The sequence below is a fragment of the Phyllostomus discolor genome, chromosome 7, assembly GCF_004126475.2.
Source record: "Phyllostomus discolor isolate MPI-MPIP mPhyDis1 chromosome 7, mPhyDis1.pri.v3, whole genome shotgun sequence".
Classification (NCBI taxonomy): domain Eukaryota; kingdom Metazoa; phylum Chordata; class Mammalia; order Chiroptera; family Phyllostomidae; genus Phyllostomus; species Phyllostomus discolor.
Genome location: NC_040909.2, coordinates 30221607 through 30244704, shown reverse-complemented (window position 1 = coordinate 30244704; position 23098 = coordinate 30221607). Strand labels below are relative to the sequence as shown.

The following is a 23098-nucleotide window of genomic DNA, read 5'->3' as shown; positions in this document are numbered from 1 at the left end:
TGCTCTGGCTTCTCAGTCTTTGTCTTCCACCCTAACTCCGAGGTCACATACCAGTTAACTGAAATCCCTCCATGCTACTCTCCAACCATGACCATCTTCAATGAGAGCAACTTCAGTGACCACAGAGAGACTCACCAGCCATTGACCCTACCACTTCTCACTTGTCCTCAGCCTCCTCATTGTCTGGCCTCATTTCCTCCTTAACCAATTTAAATTCCACATTCAACTGTCATAACTACTCCTTTCCTGAACGGGGTGGGTGTAGACCCTGAACTCTCTCCCACTCTCATGTGGACCTGCTCACAAGACAAAAATCCAACCTCATTAACTTCATCACTGCCCTCAATCACATCTAGGCCCAGGGAGGAAACACAGACAGCTTCACTGAATACTCCTACCCTAAATACGTGACCGCCGGTGAGTCCTCCTCACTCCCTGGGCAACGGCACAAGTCCGCAGGGCTGGTGTCTCCAGTCTTACTCCTTCCACTTTCTCTTGAGAAAGGGATCTCTAAAATCTCTAAAGGGATTTGATAAATCTTTAATAGAAATGAATTGGCATTTATAAATAATGTCACCAGATGTTAGACTGAAACAAACAATTCTGTGATGGTAAATTTTATATGAGATTTACTACAAATTTCTAAGGTGGTATATACGTCCTGAGTTAGGATGTTTCCAAATACTCCCCTTAACACAGATTCTTATAAAACTAAAGAGAATGGATGACAGAGTACATTTAGGATTTAAACTCACCAACCAACCTTCTTTAATCCTACCCTGAGATTCTTTGTACCACAGGCTCCAGCCCTTCTGGTCCAAAGGAGTGTCCATTAGCTGCAGACCGATATTTTGAGTCTCTAAGTCTATGGAAAGTTAAGACCATTTAAAATAGTAAGATGTTAATGGAGAATAAAATTATCAAGAACTCTAAAATGGCCCTGGCTGGTGTGGCTCAGTGGATTGAGTGCCGGCCTGAGAATCAAAGGGTCTCCGGCTGGTTCAATTCCCAGTCAGGGCACATGCCTGGGTTGTGGGCCAGGACCCCAGTGAGAGGCATGTGAGAGGTAACCACACTCTGATGTGTCTCTCCTTTTTCTCCTTTCCCTTCACTTCTCTCTAAAAATAAATAAATAAAATCCTTTAAAAAGTGTAAAAAGGTTTGATGGCTATTTTTTGCACATCGGGTCAAGAGGTTATGATTTTTCCAGTGGCAAAAAATAATGATGATGCTAGAGGAAAACATCCACATCAAAAAGATATTCATGGCATATTAGAAAAATAAAACTGGATTAAGGAATGACTAAGCACTACTTTTATTTTCAAAGCTAATAAATGACCTTTCCTTCTAGAATGTGCCTTCTCTGACTTTCCAGCACCGCCACTGAGAAGACTCCATGTGCACACTACTAGATTTAAATTGCAGGTGTTTAGGATACCTAGGATACCTAATGAACTGCCAATAAAATAGATTGTTAGTTCCTTTTTATAAAGTGCCAAAAGTGGTAGCAAAGTTCAGTTCAATGGTTCCAGAAGTCCACAAAATTGTGCCAAAATAACCCCCCCTTCAGTGTGAAGCCCCCATTGATTCTTTTCATTTCATATTCGGGTAAATACTTGAGGTAAAACCACATGTATGAACACATGAGCCATCATAAATGTTCCCCTCAGCAGATACTTACATAGACCGTACCATAGAACTGGACACCTACTGGACACCTTATTGCCTTGGAACTCCAAGACATCATTCTAGATAGTTAAGCTCCTAGGACCCAGACACTTCTCTGTATTCCTGTCACCTAGAGTCACAGCATATAAAGTCACTAAAGTTGAACTTTAGTAGAAGTTATATAAAAACAATGCCCAGTCCTTCCCACCCTTTTAATGTGCTGCCTTATTTAGATGATGCTACAAATACTTGATCAGCAGGGCCAAGTATGTTTTAAATACTGTTATTTTTTTTTTAAGAATGAGACATGCTCATGGTACAAACTTTAAACCTATACTGCAAAATACCAAAACAAAAACACTTGAAAAAAACTACTAAGATTTTCTTAAATATTCCTTGTGTGTTCATATACATACTTATACACGTTTGCAAACAATTTTGTATAAGCAGGCTCATATTATTTATTCTTGATTAGAATTGTTCTAACTCACAGTTATGTCATGAAGAGCTTTCTATAAAAATGTACACCACTGTATCATTTCTAATGACTATATAGAATTCTATGGTAAGCATGTGCTTACCATAGAAAAATAACAAGTCTCCTAGTAATGGATGCACAGGTTCTTTCTAGTTTTTCCTTTCCAAACACAAACATGCAGTGGGTATCTCTGCACACGCATTGTGTAACAGCTATACAATTGCCTTCTCTAGACAAATTCTAGAAGTTCAATTGCTGGGCCAAAGTGCAAGCACATTTTGCATCTTTATGTACAGTGACAAAGTGTCCTCCAGAAGGATTATAACACAGACCCAACCAACCACAGAGCTCGAGAGGTCTTAGTCTTGCCAGCACCACCATGTTGGGCTTTACAATCACCAACAATGTGTTTCTATTTGTATATGAGGAATAACAAACAAGTTCTAAATACCTTTCAGTCACATCTTTGAATTTTGTTTATAGTAATTTTCATTATGCATACATTTTATTATATTATAAAACAGCAATTTTTAAAAATCATTTCTGATTTGTACAACACACATGGAAAGATTCTATTACCCCAAGCTTTAAAAAATGAATATTTTCAGCTAATACCATTATTCTGAACCTTTCTGTTAGCAGAAACCCCTTTGAGAATCTGATGAAATCAGAATGACCAGAATAGTTCCCTGAAATGTAAACATTTTGCAGAAAATTTCATGCAGTTCAAGAATTCATTAACCACGTGTGTGACCATGCACAAATCATATTTTGTGTATTTATGTTTCTCTGCAAACTAAAGTAGAATGACCAAGTATTCCTCTATCACAGGACTATCAGTACAAGCATGATGAAGAATATACCCCCTGTAACTACAGGTTAAGTTGGCTCCTTCTACTACCTCCTTCTTGCAGACCCCATCCCCACTGCCTTGTTGCTCCTCCCATGGAGATTACATGAATCATTTGTGAGGAAACATGTAAAGAGGAGTTCTCTCCACTTTCTACCACTTGGCATCTCTGGCTGAACCCACATATATAAAGAGATTTGAAGAATTAGGAAAAAAATGGCAGAAAGATTTTTTTCATTATCTACCCCTGGAGCTCATCTCAGAGACCCTCTTATTTTGAAATTCAAAAATTTTTATTCTGAAATTGTAAAATTTTAATTAAAGTTTGTACTTGCTTATTAGTTATTTTTTGGCCACTCTCAATTTCTATACATCCCAATCTTTCATTTTTACCTCCCTGTAGGACAGAGTTTAACATAAAACCCTAATAAGTTAGGGGAAACTGAACAAAACTTAAAATTTATGAAAGATATAAACTATCACAGAATTAAGAGAAGCTAATAGAAAGGGAGTCAATAACTACTCTAGAAAGAGGTAAGGTACTAAAACATTATATACTGCTTCATAAGTAGCAAGGAAGGAAAACATATATAAAGTTTCATCACTACAAAAATATAAGTAGAAAGTATATTATCAAAATGTAAGCTACTCAATAACTGTGCCATATGACCCAGTGAAATTCACAAAATCAAAGTACTCTAACAATGAGTGGTTTCATGGCATCCTCATCAAATTCAGAGGAATGGACCCAGGGCAGGGTAGAAATCTGGACTGCAGGCTCTGCTACATGAGCTACTGACTGGCCTTGGGCAAGTCACTTCCCTTCTCTGGTTGTTAAGTCTCAGGTTAAACATCACATCCTCAGAAAACAAGCTTCCTTGGACTCTGGCAGCTCCCCATCAGGAGCTTCTGTAGCTCTGGTACTCACAGTTCTCCTAAGACTTGTCACTGTTTGTTCAGTGTCTACCCTCTCCATTTGATAATAAGCTCCATGTGTACAGTAACCTCAGATCCCCTGCTCCTTACAGACACAATATGAAATAGAGGGATGGAGGGAGAGATGATGAAAGAAGGAATAATTGAATCAATAAACTGATTTTAACAAATGAGGTGGTAAACCACATGACCTTTAGGGTATGCTTAGGTGTTACTGTATTAAGAGCACTTCTTCCTGCTGAATTCTATAAATGCTGGGGTTTAAATAGGTTAAAACATTTATGGAGCACCTAATTTGAATGGAGACTCACACTCAGTCTACAGGGAGGAAAAGGGTGGCCAAGGATACATGAGAATTAGGTCTTGTCCCTGCCCTTCAAAAAATGGGTCTGACTAGAAAAAAAAAACTGCATGAAACAACTAGGACAACTTTAAAGAAAGCAATGACTTCACCAGTGTGACAGAGAATCCAAGCAAGAGTGAGGGGCCCCAGCAAGAGGACTTGGGACGACTCCTGATTATGAAAGACTACTGCACAGAGAGGTGCACTGACTCCTCTGCAGCCACACAGCCAATTTAAGTGAGGCCTGACAGAAAAGAACCCAAGTCCCTTTCCTCTCTTGGTAGTGAAGGGGAATGGAAGCCTCTTAAGCCAAAAGTAGGGCTCATGCTCCTGAGAATGCAAACTCTTACCAGAGTTACAACAGAAGAAAAGGAGAGATTCAGCTCAACAAATGCAGTCAGAGACGGCCAAATCAATCCCACTGCAGACTGCTCTGGAGGCATGAAGAATTGGAAGCCATCCAGAAAATATATACTACTCCAAGGAGAAACAAGCAAGTGGTTACTGAATAAAAATGTAAGAATGGTAAGTGAAGGTAAGAGGAATGAATAAGACAGGCTACGGAGAGAAACTGTGAATGCAATGAAGCCCTCATGTCCTGAGCCCCTTCATGGGCCTCCCACAGTGCAGGCGATGCAAGGAATGCAAGAGAAGCTCCTGGCATGGTTCTCGTTCGGGAAGGCCTCGTTGTCTAACTGTGGACAGAAATATGTATTTGAGGGAAAAAAAATCCATATGTAATTCCAGCAAAGTCTCCCAGTCCCCAAATGTGGTCTCAAATTTTAATACGCAAAGAAGCAAAGCTAGGTAAACAGGGAGGCTTGGAGCAGAACTGTGAAATGGTACTTTGCTCCTGGCACCTCTGGGTCTCTTCAGCTGCATTCCTCTCCTGTAACACTTAGTGCCCTGCCCTATAGCCAAAAAAGGACAGGAAGGGAACCTCAGATGGACAAGATGGGGCAGGTAGAGCACATCTGACTGCAGGGATTCTGAGGGGCAGGCAGGGTGTGGCTTGAAGAAGGAAGATGTGAGTTCTTTTTCCTTCCCCGGGAGCAAACCCACAGAGCGGGTGTCAGTCCTCCCCGGGCAGTTCTTCTTCCTAAATCCTTAGGAACAGGGGAGAGCGTCCAGGAGTTGAGAGGACAGAAGTTTCACAAACTCACAGGGCAGGAAATTGAGACAGAGGGTTATTTAGAAATGAAGATGCAGTAGGATATCCAACCTAACTCAAGTGAACAAAGCAGCCACGTATTTGAGCTGCTGTACATCTCTCCTTCCATTTGTTTTTCTTTTTTTATCTTGGATTTTATCTATAATTAACAAAATAAAAACCTCAAAATCAATAGTTGTTTTTAAAAAATCCAACTTGATCAGAGGCTGTATTTTCTCCTTCTTCCAACTATGAGTAATTCTGTGAGACAGGACATATGGCTGAGGCCCTGGTGTTTCCTCTTCAGAAAGATTAACAAGCAATTTAGGGCACCCTAGTCTCACAGTTTATTGTCACTACCCTCCCTTTTCCAACCTAAAACACACTCAGACACAGTACCCCTCCCCCATCAGTGCTCCCTGAGGGAAAAGGCTGGGAGGCTTCTGTTGACTGCCTTAAAAGCTCTCCATTCAAAAAAGTTATATGAAATAATCTTTCTGATTATGAGCAGAAAAATAATCTATCTTACCTCTTCTCCAAAGAGGGATCTGGGAAGAACAAAATGTTGCGATGGATCCTTTCATACCACGAACACTCTCAAGTCTCTGTGCGTATTTCCCTCAAAAGCCACAGGTAAATATAGGACAAACCCTCAAATCTGGACAACTGGTAAAGGCACAATTAGCAATGTACATGAATAACCAAAGAATGCAGAAAAAATCCAAGCAGTTGTACTTATGCCTCTCACCAATAAACTCATGAGCGAAAGAAGAGACAAAGTTAATTCAATGGGAACCACACTTATATAGAAAATTACACCCATGTTAAAAACTAAAATCCAAATAGATCAAACTAGAAAACCAATACAAGCATTTAAGTTATTCTTTCCTTGAGTAGAAAAAATTTAAAAGTCATGTTTTGTGCATGAGACAATAAGGAAAATGGAAGAATAAGAAGGGGCAGAAGGGGTTAGGTTTTAAGAAACCAAAATTTACAGACCTAACATATGGTCTTAATCATCTGAGCGAGAGGTGGAAAACCATAACTTAAACAGAATGAACAAAAGAAACCCTCTCCACTGCACAGTCGGAGAGGGCAGGGCTGCCAGGAGAGCGTCACCACTGCCTGAGCGCACCGGTAGGCTCGCTCAGGCTAAACGTGGTATAATTGAGAATCGATATGGGGCACAGTCTGACTTGAAAGGATTTGTCCAAGAAATCCTGTTAATGTCACGTTGCATTTTATGAAATCATGTTTGGAATAAAAAACCTGTTCATTGGGCCTTGGAAAACTTTGTTATAGAGAGGTACATCTTATAATGACAGCTGTTATCATAGCATTTGATTTCCTTTTTAGATCTCGCTGTACATGAGAGAAAAGTGCTAAGAAAATGAACTGGTGCTCAAGGTTGTAGAGAGTGAGCCTGAATTAGCTGTCAGTGTCTGCTGTGGGCAGATATACCATAATCACAGGTGGAAGGAAGAGAATGTGTCCTTAGGTGCTTACTGATAGATAGGGTCAGGGGTACTAGTGTTCTATCAAAGAAAGAGAGGGTTAGAGAAGATATGGAAGTAGCAGGCAGAGGATGACGATTCAAGTGTGATGCAGGCCAGCTCTGCAATTCTGATGTTCAAGAACTTCATTAACAAGCATGTATGATGTGAGCCAACATGCAGAGCTCTGAGCTGGACGGGCGAGAACAAGGCCACAGGCAGGAGCGCACCCCCAGCACCATGCTCACAAGCATCCCATAAGGTGGGTGTTATGAATCCCATCCTACAAGTAAGAAAACTGAGTCAGAAAGAAATTAACCCAGAGAATTTTACCCAGAGTCACATTTCTAAAAACTGGTAGACACAGGATGGAAATGCAGACCTCACTAGTAGGCCAAAGGTCTATCAAGGCTATCGAACCAAATGGCCACTCAAAAGAGAAAAGGAGGCAATCTATGCAAAGAGGAGATAATGGGACCAAGGACCAGTCTGAGTAGGGAGAAGCTCGTGCATGTCAGAAGGGAAGTTGGAGTTGGTCTACGAAGAGCTATCAGGCCTAGTGAAGACACACCTTGTCCTGCAGTCAGTCACCTGGGAGCCACAGAACTGGGAATGAGACAATGATGTAAGAAAGGGGACAAAGAAATGGCAGGGTTAATGGAAGGAGGGGAAAGATGGACAAGTGTTTGGAGAAACACCAGAGGGAACAAAAAGTTAAAATAAATTAAGTACTTTTCTAACATTGGATTTTGGTCTCTCAAAGTAAAAGCATTATTTTCTAAGTTGGGGGGTGGATCTGTAAATAATGTCCTATTGCTTAATGCTTGGGAAATATTTTGCTAATGTCAATCACTTAAAAATTCGGAAGTGCTCTGATAAGAGTTCTTTCCAATAGAAAAGGGCCAGCTTTTGACAGCTAAGGGAAGTGGGTGCCTGACTGCCCTCTCCCTTGTCCATGAAGCCTCCTTTAAGGGGTGGTGCTGATAAGAGATGAGTCACATTTAAGGATATTACATCAGCCACAGTTTCACTTCTTGAAAGGTGAAGGTCAAGACTCAAGGATGGGCTTGAAAAGGAAAGGGCTGAGAAGGGCTGATCACCCCTTCCCGTGGCTCAGGGTAAGGTCAGGGCAGTTCACCACAGCTAGAGGTTTCAGCCCTGCCTTCAAGTCTCTGCACCCACAATCCTTGCCCTCTCCCTTGCACACACCTTTATCCCCAAGAAACCTCACAAGGAGTGGCCCCTGGCAGGAGAAAAATCCCAGGATTCAGATTCCAGGCTCTCAGTCGTCTTTCAGAATCTCTTTACACCCTGGAGAGAGCAGAGGTTTTTATTGTTGCTACAGAATCTTCCTGAAGGGGCTGTAAATTAGTTCCTGATTCTATGAGAACAGATACTTTTAGTTTTGTAAAATGCATATGCACCAATTTGAGTTACTTTCCTTTAGTATATACTGTAAGATTAGTACATCTTTAAAATGAAAATTAAAGATTTTAATCTGGCAATATGTGGCTATCCATATACATGTAAATCTTCCTGTTTAGAAGAAATGCAAATACATGTTAAAACAAATTGGGTACAATTCTATATTTTTCCCTTCTTATTATTATAAAAAAATTCAGTCAAGGGGATAGAGATCTTCAGAGTCAGAAGAGAAACTTGAGCAAACGATTCATCTCTGCTCTTTTCACCTCTGTAGTCACCAGCTGGGTGAGAAAGCTGATCCTCACAACCCTTCAGTAACAGACTACATTCTGTCTTCAACCAGCAGTTGCAAGAAGCCCTACTGAACTCCTCTTCTGCCTCTTTCAACAAAAGCTGCATGTCTCTAAAGAAATACTGGTTCTCTGTATGTGGCACCATCGTGCTCCACCTACTTGAGAAGTAGGAGAGCCTCAAGTGAACTCAGTGACCAGATGGGCTGTTTGTGCTGCCACACACCATTCACAGCTGTGGGGGTCCATGGGGCTGGGACTATCCTTCATACTCTGTCACAGAATCTTAGTAAGGACAGAGCCTTCTGCAACACGAGAATGCATTTCCTTGCACAGTCACACTCAATCATTGGTTCAAATAAAACTAACTCTCCAAGATCAGGGGTAAATGCACAAAACACATTATAACCCAAAACATCTCTAAGTCTATTTTGTAAGGCTATAATCCCCTAAATGACAACAGCTATGTGGAATTTATTTTCACAGTGATAAACCCAGTTATTTTCCTTCCTCTGCCAGAACTGGACTCTTGTAAACCCAGCTGTTGAATAACACTTGTCAGAAATGTCAAAACGTCTTTCCGCATTAGACAACCACAGAGCCATTATTCCTGTGGGATACACAAGTGGCTGAGAGCATCACATTTGGCAGATGCAAACTGTAAGATATCTATACAAAAAAAGTGCAACTCCTCATTTCCCAATCATCTAGCCCAGCAATTTCCCTTCCATTCTGCATGGGATGCAGCCAGGCTTCTCAAAAGAATGGATTCAGGCTTTTCCACAATTGCTACCGAACGTGGAGGCTTTGCAAATAATCTTCCAATTCTTTTTGATACACATAACCCACAAATACTGTTTCTATTGATCTCAGGAGTTAAGAATTCAGCATCCTTTCACTAGAAAGGCCTCATATTCTATCAGTCTACTCCCTGCCCCCATTGCTCCCTTCTAGAGAAACTGCCAGGACCACAGTCCTTACGAAAGCACACAGCCCTGGGGCTCAGCTTTTTGGACAAAAAGAGGGCATCAGCACCTCTATAATTGCCTGGTATAAAACCCGTAGGGATGATACTTAGTATCAAACTATTGTATTCCCCTTCTTGGTCCATACACAGATCGTCAGTTAGGCTGTAGGGACAAAAAGTGGAGGTAAGGGAGGCTGGCATGAGGAGAGAAGCCAAAGTGGAAGTGCTGAGCCAGGTGAATGACCAAGAAGCAGAACACAGGTTGACCAACCACTGTTAGTGCAGACACATGCAGGAGTGGCAGCAGATCAAGAACAATCTTCCCATCCTGAGTTAGTCCCATCTCCATGAGTCTGGCCAGCCTATAGCTCCTACAATGCCCCTGGGATTCTTTCCAACTTGCCACGATTGACATAGTGTTTTCTTTATTATCTCAGGCATCTTTTCTTAAGGTAACTTGAATGTGTTTCTGTTCTTCTGATCAAAGGCATTTATGTGGGCCCCAGAACAAGATGTCTGAAAGTGTTCCCCTTCTCTTTACCAACTACAAACCAACCTCAGATCTCCCCTCTGTATCCTACACATAACCTCATAAATTTGGGGGCTACTTTGGCAATATCTGCAATCACAGACAAAGAAAGCAAATGATTGGCAAAGCTTATCTCCCTTGGATTGGTTTTAATTGCCCTGTTGCATTTTTCTCTCAGTAGATCACTGACACATGACCACAATTTACTTTTGAGCAGATGCAAGAAGTTTTGCCACAGTGAGTCAAGAAAACCCAGCATCCTATGGGAGCCTGAGTAGTCTTTTTACCCTCTGAGTCACTGGCAGGTTCCCCTGTGGCTTCTGGGTTGATTTCAAGCCTTAGGAGCCAGGGTTTACATTGGTAAAAACTCATTCTTTTGATACTTATAGAATAAAGTTGGCTCTCAAAGCAGGTTCAACTTTGGAAAAGGTCAGGTCACATGAGAAATTAATAAGCCAGTCCCTCAAAACACCTACATCTTCCCCAATTGTAACTACTCCTCCTTCCCCTGCCAAAAGACACCATTCATTCTTCTAGAAGACAGTGATTCTTAATTGCATGTATTTGGAAGTATGGGGGGACATATTGGTTGACCCATGACTTGGCTAGAGAAATATGAGCATTTAGTGACCAGGGATACTAAACATCCTGTAATAAACAGGAAAGTTCCACACGATGATTAATTGATCTACCAAATGAACCATTCTATCAAAATGCTAACAGCACCTCTTAGCCCCCTCATGCAGGGAAGACTAAAGCAGGAGAGAAAGGCAGGCTGAAGAGAGGAGGGTAGTAAGAAAACAAACAATGCCCCCCATCAGAAGCAAGGCCACCGAGCAAAGGCTACCCAAGGGCCAATCTCAGCACCCATGCACTCCCCACCCTCATCCTTAGCAATAATACTCACGGGGTGCAAACTCCTTATTCTCATTCCCTCTACCATGCAAAACAATCTTGGGTTCAGTTAGATTTAAATTATATCTTTTAAAAATTGTCTTTATTTCCACAGCTTTTCATCTGTTCTAATTATGATAGTTTCTGAGCAACTAATATTGGTAATAATAGATAATATCAACTGAAAATTATTCCCTGTTGCTCAAGGGCTTAATTACTAAATTTGTGCTGTAATATGTCTGTTGGAAAATTTGCTTTGGAGACTAATTCCTTAGGGAATAATTCCTCAGAGGTTACTCTCCTGAATTATTACCCTCTTATGAAACACTTTTTTGAGCCATGCTGGGACTTGGAAGATGAGGAAATGAAAATTCTCATGCCACCTCTCCCAGGCTTTTTGTTAAGCTTCAGGCAGTACCAACAGAGGGATACTGCACAAACAAGCCTCAGCTCCAAGGGTCTGGGCATAAAGAGACCAAATGGAAAGAGACAGCTCAACAGCCTTGGTTTAAATTTGGAGGTGCTACACTTGGTTACGTCAGAGAGACAGTCTCAGGGCACTTTCTGTAACAAACAGATGCTGCAGCAAAGGTAAAACGTTCAGCAAAGCAGGACTTGCAGACCAAAAGGCTCCCCAGGATGTAGCAGTCCAAAATGCAATTCTGGTTAAAAAGAGTTTAGGGTTTGTTACAACAAGAGCCCACGATCACTGCAAATGTGGGTTTCCATGAAAGAAGGCCCTTCTAGACTACGGCCACGGTGCCCAATAGGTCTTGCTCTGGCTATGGACACAGTTTGTGTCTGTGCTGTCTCCTATGGCATCACCAACCACATGTGGATACGGAGCACTTGAAATGTGGCTAGTGCAAATTAAAAAAATGAATATCTAATTTTATTCAATTTAAATTAATTCAAAGAAAAAGAAACCCATGTGGCTAGTGGCTCTTGTCTTGGACAATGCAGGAAAAAGCTCAGACCAGGTTTTGGGAAAATGATCTAAGTGGTTAGCACAAGAAAAATCTTACATACCTTCTGACCACCTGGAAAAATACTTTTCTCAGTACCCTCCCCACCACCAACACAATTCATTAAGATGTCACTACATCAGAAATCAGGAGAGCAGTGCTTCTCAACTTTCTGTCTCCATCAGGGTAACCTGGAGGTCTGGTTAAACACAGAGTATTAGACTCACTCCCAGAGCTGCTGATTCAGTAGGTCTAAACACTTCAAACAAGTGCCCAGGGGATTCTGATGCTGGTGATCCAGGGCCAAAACTGAGTAGCACTAGAATGAAAACATGAATATTCAGACCCCCCAGCCTGCCCCTATCAAACTGGAGCTATTTTCGTTTGTTACCTTTCTGCTACACTAAAGTGCCTCCTTCTTCAAAGTACATAGCATCCTTCTCAAATATTCTGACACAGTTTGCTTAAAACCTACGACCCTACATGTATGACAGAACGTAAATAAACAAGACAGTCTAAGATGGCTTCTCCACATATTAAATCCACAGTGGAGCACATTTGTTGTAAGTTTCTTGAGTGTGTCTACTAATTATAAGGACCGGATGCTCAGCAAGGCTGAACTCAAATCTGCCAAGACAGTTCACATCTAATACCTGCACTGGCCCTGTCTGAGAGCCAACCTGAGGCTTTTTATTAAAAAGACATAATATTGTACTTCAGATCAGGCTGGGGAGGTGACCTCTCTCACCATTCCAACACGGAGTAATGTAACAGTACCAAAAGAACACATGTCACATTAAAGCATTTTGTTTATCATTCACAGGGAATGTGTTGAAAATACCCCTTTCCATATTAACAAAGAAGAGAAGAAACAAGTATAAAAGTTCTAGGATAAAAACAGCTTTCTCCGAACATTCACTGGTCTTTACCTTATTACCTGCAAAATCTATTCTAGGATCTGTAATCATTCAGGAAGATATTTTTCTTTGAGGGGTTACTTCTTTCTGTTCTTTGGTCTAATTATACATGAGTCCCTTTAACAGTAAAAGATCACCTTGTCAAAAGTAATGTCTTTGCTTCTCCAAGTAGCCTTCTTTCTGCATACTCCACTCTCCCATTTTTAATTGAATTTATTGGGGTGACATTGGTTAATAAAATTATATAGGCTTCAGGGGTAAAATTCTATAATACATCATCTGTATACTGTATTACGTGTTCCCTACCCGAAGTCAAGTCTCCTTCCATCACCATTTACCCCCTCTTTACCCTCCTCCACTTCCCACAAGCCCCTCTTCCCTGTGGTGACCACCACACTGTAGTTCATGAGGTATTCTGTCGTGTTTTGTTTTGTTTACCCTTCACCTTTTTCACTCAGTCCCCTACCCCCTCCCCAACTTTCCAAAAGAAAGACTTCAACCAGAATATAGTGTTGCAATAAACTAGAACATGAAGTCTTTAAGTAAAATCAGAATCCCGGACGGTTCATCACTTCCCACACCACTGGCCCTCTGCCCCTCTTCAAATGCCACTGCTGCTCAGTTACTGCCATCACAAGGATTACAAGCGATCATTGGGTCCTGGAAATCTGGTGAGCCAGGTAATGTTTCTTAGCATTTGTAGAGCTCCCAAGTAGTCACACAGTAACCTATGTATATCACCTTATTAGGTTATTGAGTTATTAATACTGTGTCTGTTTTGCTGGTAGGGAAACTATACCAAAATGAGGCCAGAAGGTTAAAACACAGTCCCAGGGAAACTCAGAGCAAGATTAAATCACTGTGCTCCTCCAGCAGCGGTTCTCAACCAGGGGCAGTTTTTCCACTCAAGGGCATTCAGGAATGTCTGAGGACATTTGTGATTGTCATGACTGGGGGGAGGTAGCACGACTGGCATCTAGTAGGCAGAGGCTATGGATGCCACTAAGCACACTACAGTACCCAGGACAGCCCCCCAACAACAAGCTGCCTAGCTCAGAATGTCAATGGTACTGAGATGGGAACCTGATTCCCCAGCTTCTCTAACATCACTTTTTTTGCCCTCTAATCAATAGTTAATGAATGGCTCTCTGTACAATTTGATCCTCATACAGTACTTACACAGAAACATGCCAGTCAAGTACTATTTTGGCATGCTACACTTTCTAGTCACTTCTAAAACAGAAGATACAATTGGTTCTTTGTATCCATGGATTTCACGTCCTCAAATTCAATCAACCATGGATTGAAAATATTTGAGGACTAAATCCTACAAAGTTTCAAAAACCAAAACTTGGATTTGCCACGCACTGAGTTCTACACTGACTCCACAGGAACAGAGTGCTAGGCACACCTTGCTGGAGCCTGTATGCAAATATAGGTTATATGCAAATACGGTACTACCTGGAACAATCCCCCACAGACATTGAGAAAATGAGGAAAGAGCAAAGTCCAGCTCCTGTTCTTTTAGGAGAAAACCTGGATGAGACCAGGTCCCTTCGCAGGCAGCTTCCAGGCACAGGGCTACGGTCTGAGTCTGAGTGCTTGTCTGGATTCTTCAGTTGTCGGCACACTTTGCAGCTGCCTCTTCTCTGCTTTGCTTGTCTCTAAGCAGGTGCATCACTCCGGAGCAGCAGTGATGTATGTTTATGGGAATCTCCAGAGAGCTACAGCCCCTCATTGTCTGTTTTGTTCAGTACATTGTACTCACCACTGAGCCACGTGAGGCACCAAAGGACACCAGCCTTCCTGGGTGCCCTCTGTCTGAGTCTGGGTAATGGGACATTATCTGACTAGGGTTCCACAGTATTGAGCTAAGCTGCTTAATCAACCCTCCATCCAGTTTTTCAGCTGAGTACTTTTTTAAAAAATCCCATCCCTCTTTCCCACCCATCCTTATCTCTGCTTAGATTTATATTAATTATAGTTTTCTCTTTATGGAGTCTAGTTTTAGTTTACACACCAGAAGTTGAAGAGCTCAGAAACGATGGGGTGTCCTCTCCACCCCTCCTTCCTGAACCTCCATACAGACACTGAGGAAGATACATCAAACAGTAAATTTCTCCTTTTGGTCTCAAAAATCTTCAGCATAAATGAAGATCCAAAGCCAACTTTGGCTATAATGTTCCCAATGCCCACGGCCATTGCCAGAGGGACTGCAAACAGAAGAGGAACTAATGGACATATGACTTCCAGTGACACAGGATAAAAAAAAATGGAACGGACAGAGCCACAGGCTTTGCTGGTGCCATTATCTGCCAAACTTGGAATCATCAACTCTCTGGTAAGCTGTTCCCCCTCCTGGAAAAAAGTCATTGATGAAGGAAAGTCGATCCACGAAGGAGCGGGAGGCTGAGAGAGGGAAGACGAGCCAGCTGATAACAACATGAAATGGCGACGAGAAAGAAACAGGCCTAGCTCCCGTCTCAGGAAGGGCCCAACAACTACCTCCTCACACATGTGAGTACGTTCCATGCAAACTCATTAAAAATTCTTGAGTATTTCTATGCACAGCTTCCATCCCATCACTCTAATCATGGTTTTATCTTCGTAATTGCTGATTTATCACTGTGTCTATGAATTGAATCAATAAAAGGTTTGAGAACCTTCCATAGACAGGGCACCCCACTACACTGACTCCAAGAAACTGTTGAAACAAGAGCCTCTATGACTCAGTAAAATCAGAGAAACAACGGCGGAGAGTGTCTTTGACTTACCCTGGAGTAGGGGGTGTGAGAGCCTTCAAACACACTTACATCCTCACGACCCATCAGCTCTGCTGCTTTTCACTACTCACTTCTGCATGTTGGATGACGACCGACTGATCACCAACTGTCAAAGATGAAGAATGAATGAATGCATTAGACCAAAAGACCAATCACTTCAAGCCCCAAACCACTGCTCAAGTGAGTATGTTAAAGTAGGCTGAGTGCCTAACATGGACCCAAATGCACGTAGTGACTCAAACTCAATAAAACTTTATTTCTGGTTTCTGTATACATACTGGACAGGTGAACAGGTGAGTCGATGGAGTGGCCCTCCCTAATCAGTGATCTAGGCACCCAGGCTGAAAAAGTTCTTTGATCTTAAAACCATAATTTCCAAGCTTGCCCCAGGGGACCTCTGCATTCCAGCCTGCTAGGAGTGTAGAACATGGAGGAACTCACATGGGCACTCTCTCTTGCTGTGATTGTTCCCAGAAGTGGATCACAACACTTTTGCACATTTATCTACATTCTCTTAGCTAGAACTCAGACACATGACCACAACTAAGCCCATAGGCTGCCAGGCAGCTAGTTAGTCTCTATCATACAATCTTGAGTCTAGCCAACCCCAAGAAGCAACATTAGGTTTAAAGTACAGAGTTCTGGCCCTGGCTGGTGTGGCTCAGTGGATTGAGCACCACCCTGGGAACCAAAGGGTTATTGGTTTGATTCCCAGTCAGGGCACATGCCTGGGTTGTAGGCCAGGTCCCCAGTAGGCAGCATGCCAGAGGCAACACACATTGATGTTTCTCTCCTTCTCTTTCTCCTTCCCTTCCTCACTAAAAATAAATAAATAAAATCTTAGAAAAATAAAATAAATAAAGTACAGAGCTCTAGGTCAGACACTAGCACAGTTTAGTTACTTAACAATTGAGTCTTTGTTTCCTGATTTTCTTCTATGTAAAATACTGTTTTCCTCATTGACCCAGGAGGTCAATGTGAGACTCAAAAATGAGACATAGCATTCTTCATATTATAACATGCATGCAGAGCACCTGGGCATCTTGATAGAATGCAGATTCTGATTCAAGAGGTCCTGGGTGGGGCCTGACATTCTGCATTTCTAACAAGCTCCCAGAGGATATCAATGCTGTTCCTCAATCACGCTTTAAGTAGAACAGAGGTGAAGAATTACAGAATCTGTCTGCAAAACACAAAGTGATTTGCAGGTATGAAAACTTCTTATCCCAGCACTGACTATGCTTGTAAATGAATTCCCAATGAGCCAGCATTTTTAGGACATGTTTAGCCTACGTACCAAGGGGAATTTTACGGAGTCACAGGACTTAGAACTGGAATTTCAGTGGTCACGGCTTTCTTCTTATATTTGCCGGACAAGGAAGCAAACTCAGAGAAGTCTATGACGCCTCCCAAATCTCACAATAACTCAGTGCACTGGAACCAGAGTTCACAAGTTTGATTTTTTTCTGTAACATAAACTCAACTGACAACAACCTTCTGAAGAAGAAAAGGTCATTTTTTATTCTTCTTCTAAATCAAGAACAAATACTACTCTGGCCCATACCCAAAAAATTACCAGGAGGTGACATCCACCAGCATGGGTCACCACAGTACCAAATGTCAGCAAGGCATCACAGGACAGACATCAAGAGCTTTTCAAGCAGGTGATCTTCAAAATGTAGTGATCTCCAAACTGACACCCCACTTGTTCAGAATGTGACTTGAACACAATTTAACTTCTGCATACCTTCTGGCAAGATCAAGAGTTTTTATTTTCAAGATATACAAACTCTGAGTCACTCATATTTGGGAACAATTTGAAAAAGAGAGAACCTGGAGTTCAAACAGAAAGAAAAATAAGAGAATGAGCCAAAGAGGAGCAGTGATTTCTGTGGTAAATCCTAGGGACCTCAAGATTTTTTATCCCTGGCATGCAAATCATTTTCCATCTCTGAGACCACGGTGAGTCCTAAAAGGTAAAATGTTAGGGTCACAGAAGGAAAAGATAGGAGTCAAAAACTCTTAATTCATAAGTCAAAAAGGCACTGACTTGTCTGGAAATCAAATCAAACTGGGGAAGAAGGCTCTAAGTATGCATGTCATCTCTAATAAAGCACTGTTGAAAGTGTTTTGGTAAAGTTAGGAGGAAGTACTTATTGAACAAGGAATGATAAATGGCAATCAATACTTGCACATCCATTATCAATTTAGGATGGCTAAAATGCTACTAGGATCTTCACTGAATGAGCAATTTGAAACAGTTTAATAAAGGTAAAATGTTGTTAGAACATCTTAAGTTTACTTCTGTGTTCCATCCCCAAACCCTCTTCCACCATAATTTCTTCAGCTCCTCAAAAATTCTCCCATCCTGGCAGTTTTCCAGAACCTACTATAGAACTTTTACCTTGTTTTTGTGCCATGGGGCCTCTGGCAACCTGGTGAAGCCTACAAACCTCCTCAGAATAATGTGTTAAAATGTATAGAGAAAATGTATATGATTACAAAAGACTCCAATTACATGGAAATACTCTTCCATCCACACAGCCTCAGAGGGTCTATGGACCCAATTTAAGGACATCTGATCGGGGAATGACTCTTCCAGGTGAAAGTTCTTTCTTATAGGAATTTTTATGCAGAAAAGTTGAAAAAAACCAAAGATGCAAAGTAAAGAATCCTGCTCAGGATCCGTCAGTGAAGAAAGCTGCACAGAGAAGCCTGACCTTGAACTTCTACCCAAACACAACACTATTGGTGCTGTGGCTTTAAAATCCTACATTAAGAAATTACTTAGAATTTTTTTGGCTCCAGCCCTGTACACACAGCATATTCTGTGTACTAACAGCAGATGAAGAAAGGCAGCACTGGAGGAGGGGAGGCTGAGGTCAATCCCAGCATGGTCCTCACTCTCTAACCAGGTCTCTGCCATCAACTCCTCTATTCGCTTAGTCATGTCAACTTAGCTCTGAGTTGCAAGTCCCCGTCTATCAAATGAGAAGGTTGGGTTAAGCCATCTCTAGGATGTCTTCTACCTCTGAATTATTAGGATTCTAAGACAATGCACAATCATTTCTCTGAGAAGAACTATTAGTGAGATTTCTTTTTGTCCTAGGCTCACAGTATGCAAATACCTCCTAGATGAGAATTTTTCAGAGGCTTCAGGAATACCTTAAGAGAATCACCTAGCCACAGAATTTTAGACTTGGAAGAAATTTTGATAGACATGTGCCACCCCACCAATCCCTCCCAGTGACCAGGTAGGAAAACTGAGGCTCAGAAAGGCAAGAAGATTGATTTAAGGTCACATGATGAGGCAATGTTAATAGAAACTGTTGTCACTACTACCATCTAGCACCGGCAGCGTCTCAGTTTTAGGCATTGGGAGTACAAACCCGCTCATCGGTTCACTTGAAGAGAGACAGAAATAAACCTCAGATAAGCTGACCTGTGGGAGAGGAACTGCATGAGGAAGCAGGTGACTGGGGTGACAACATGCAGCAGCAATGCCCTCTACCTCCGACAGATCAAAGGTGAGGCTCTCGGATACAATGTAACCTCACCGGCAACAGCACCCACTACCCTCCAATGTCATGGCTACAAAATCCATTTCAAAAAACAATCAGTAACCAAAAATAAAGAATAACTTTTTCAAAAAAGGGAATGAATGAATGAACTCTGGCTAATAAGGTCAATAAAACCAAAGTTCAAGATTTTGGCTGCTAATGTAACTTTGGAAGGACAACATTAGCTAAGAAAATCTAAAACTTGGAAATTCCTGACACATATTCTAGGAAGCAACTGATTCAGGGTAACTTTGAGCTACCTTCTCTGGACAGCCAGGAAGTAAAGTAACCACTTACACCGGCATTATCTTTACTAATGCCCTCACTACTACCTCCAGAGAACCTAAGTATCGGATACTGATCAGGTTGAAAAGTCCCATGTGTACATTCCCACAGCCCATGTGTGTAGACTAGTTTTACATGCAAAGAATTAGTAGCTATGAAAGTGCTGGGAATTTTGATCTAATCATGATTTCAACCTCATTCAATTAACCGACATGTCTGCCACATGCTTTCAAAACCTGTGCTCATCAGTTTACCCGCGGCCTTACCCCCTGGGACGCACACATACAACCAGGGAAGTAACCACACCCACTCAATTCCCCACAACGCACATTATTCCTACCTTATATAAACAGTCTGGCTTTCAGAACTTTTTAAAAAAGATTCTCTTTGACTAAGACCTGACACGGCATTTCAAAATCTCCTAGAATAGAGGCTACACACAGCTGGTTAGCCAGCTCCGTTTTTTCCTCTCCTCCAGGAATTCCCAGAGGCAGCAGTGCCATCTACTGGTAGGGAGGGCGCAACTTGTTTTCTGGAAGCCGGTGGGTAACGTGCGCCAAGGACCCGAAAGAACGGCAGCCTGGATTTCTGTCTTTGTGAGCCCTTCTTTTCTAGAGCACATTACAAGCATAACTGATGTTTATAATCTGAGCCATGGAACCTCCACAGGAGACTCGTTCGTGAAAGGCAGGTTTTCTGGAAGCCATTGAAAGCCCCGCCAGGCTAGCCAATAAATGAGGCAACGCTGCTTGGAAATGCCTCTTCAAGGCTCCAAAGGCAAGCAGCAGAGCCTCACTGAATGGAACACTTCCTGGCTCTCCTTTCCCCCCAGTGCTTTTCTATCAGGTGATCTCACCCATGCCCCCACCTGTAGCTGTGTCTTCAGCATATTTTACAGCATGTGACCCAGGGAAGGAGCTCAGACTCTTCCCAACGTGAAGGCTCTTACAGTCACACAATGTGACACAGATCCTGCTCAGAGGACACCACTGCTTAGGCATGCAGGTCCGGCTCTAATCTCTCTCAGTAGCTCTCCCTCCTCCCCATCTCTGACCCAGGGGACAGAAACAACCGACAGGAAATGATTTTGTCGTTGCTTTGAAAGCAACCCGATTGGGCTTTTATTGAATCAAAGAATAAATCCTTGTCCTGGAGGTCACTGAGGTACGCCGCTTCCTCCAAAATGAACTAAGCCTGCCAGTCTTCCTGTTTTCCCTTGTGTATCCTAATAAGTGTTTCTCAACCTTTTCAAAACCCCTGCCCCCCTTCCAGGGCTAAACCTAAACACTGCATGCCCTCTGTGTAGTTTACGTTAGCAAAAGTGACATCTGAAAAATACACAAAAGAATACCTTTCAAAGTATATCACCTACTCCACATTCAGAATTCCTTCCTCTCCCCTGTCACATAACAGCTGAAAAACGGATCACTGACAAGTTTTTAAATTATTCCCACTAATTTGCTTTATGTCCCAATTTATCAGGTGACTACACTTCACCAGGGTCATTTGTTATATTCCCAACAAGCTTTGCGGCAACTTCTCCTACTTTCATTCACCTCAGAAAACCACCAGAAGTTGATGTGTTGCAGCTGATAAATGTTAGTTCTGATTCCCCTAATGAATTTAAGTGTTCCCTCTTTGGTTTAACTTGCCAAGTAAATTAATTTCTCAGCATGCATAGACATTTCACAGGCATGAGGTGTGTCTTAGATATATGAAAAAAAATCACATCATTCCCTTAAAAAACAAAACTTTGTATGGGGAAGGTAAGTGTTATAAAAGGGCTTTGAAGCAGTATCAAGATTTCTCAGAGAAAGCAGGTGAAAAGATTCTTGTCCACCTCATACCAGAGTAAGTTCTGAGTGGATTACAGTGAAACTCCAGCACCCAGTAAATCTCCCTAATGACAGTTAGTTGAACCATTTCTTACTGAGTAGACTACTAGACACATCAGATAAATTAGCTAATTAGTCCACCAGTGGAAAATGGAATGAACTTTTTGTATTTCATTACAAGGTGCACAGCGTGCCCTTGCAGTGCAGGCCTGGGGAGAAAGAGGAGAGCCAGGCAGGGGATGCCTTGCACACACCCTCCCTTTTTAAAGTATGACTTAAAAAAGACATCCCCACCCCACAGCACACACACACATAGCTTTTGGTACCCAGTCTTCTTTAGACATGCACTTCTCAAAGAATGAAGGAGGTCTGAATAGGTGTAATTTAGACCTTCGCTTCTCTTCTCCTTTCAGCCCATTAACACGCTGAAAGTAATTACTCCCTAGAAAAACCTCAGTTTACAGAGATGACCACCCCCTACTCCCACCCCCCACCCCCGCCCTAGGCCCCTGTCTTCTTGAAGAAGAATCTCCAGCGATGGTCTGGTCTGCAGTTCACTGCAGGCATTTCCCTCCACACAATTTACCAGTCATCAGTTTCACTGCATCTGTAATTCCTTTTTGTAGCCTCCCATTTAGACCTGCTCTACCAAGACCCAACTGCTTAAAAAAAAAAAAAAAAAAAAATCCGCCTCTTAACGAAGCCCTGGATTCCTTGAGCAGGCAGGCTTCAGGGGTTCGATTTCGGTGCAACTCCGGGCTGAGGGCTCGCGGGCAGGTACCGAGAAGCCTTTCATGGGGCGGCACCAGCACTCGGAACGGCGGTCCTGCCCCCAGCTCGCCGGCACAGCTGCGCTAGGAATTCGGCTTCGCGGGCCGCCGCCGGATTAGTTGGGTCCCGCGGCTTGGCCAAAGTGACACTACATTTTTTTCCGCTCTCACGTGTGTGTGACAGGTCCTACTGCATTAATGCCATTTTCGCCCTGGCCCCGGCCCGGCGCCCCTGACGCCCCCGCCGCACCACCCTCACTCACCCTTTACCTGGGGAGGGGGCCGGTGCGGGCGGGAAACAAAGGCGGAGGAGAGACTGCCAGGGGGGCAACTCCCCTCGGGTGGACCCGTCACCGCGGTGAGAGGGATGGGGAGTTGCGTTACAAGGTAGGAAAGGGGAAACCGAGGCACGGAGGAGGTGGCTGAGCGCGGGTCCGCATCCTCCCCGAAGCGGGACTGCCCGGGCGGGTGGACCCCAGATCGCCCCCAATCAGCCCAGCCCTACCCAACCCGGTCGCCAACACCCGGGCGCGGACAAGCTGTGGGCAGCTCCGCGGCAGCGCTTACCTCGGGAGAAGTGCTCCAGCTCCCTCCGACGGCTCTGGAGAAAGCCCCGCCGCACGCGCACGCGCACTCGCGTTCTCGCGCCTTCACTCCCCCGCGCGCGCCCCTCAGACCAAGCCCTGTCCGTCATCGTCTGCAAGAGCCAATCAGGTAGCGCGGGAGGCCCAGCGCCGGTCACGTGGTAGGTAAGCCAATCACCAAATTGCCTTCGGCAGCACCCTCTCCGATGTCCCTGGAGGTTCAGTTGCTACCCTGTGGAGCGGGTGCGACGTGTGCACAAAGGCCTGAGTCTCTGTTTTCCTAGGGCTGACTGGGGCTCCAATGGATATCTGAGATTCTAAATAGTCATTACCTGCGTGTCTTGTTAAAAGGAGCATTCTGATCCAGTAAGTCTGG

The 23098-nt window shown here is 43.0% G+C and overlaps 1 protein-coding gene across 2 annotated transcripts in view; it reads right to left on the bottom strand.

The window, feature by feature from the left end:
• TMEM108 (transmembrane protein 108) overlaps positions 1–22798 on the bottom strand; it is a 295467-nt gene extending 272669 nt beyond the window's left edge. For both annotated transcript variants that reach the window (XM_028518477.2, XM_036030662.1), the window contains exons 1-2: positions 22706–22798; positions 15680–15794 (exon numbers count right to left, since the gene is read on the bottom strand). The gene's annotated coding sequence lies outside the window, so the exon portion shown is untranslated. The remainder of the gene's footprint in view (positions 1–15679; positions 15795–22705) is intronic.
• Between the last annotated feature and the right edge of the window lie 300 nt (positions 22799–23098).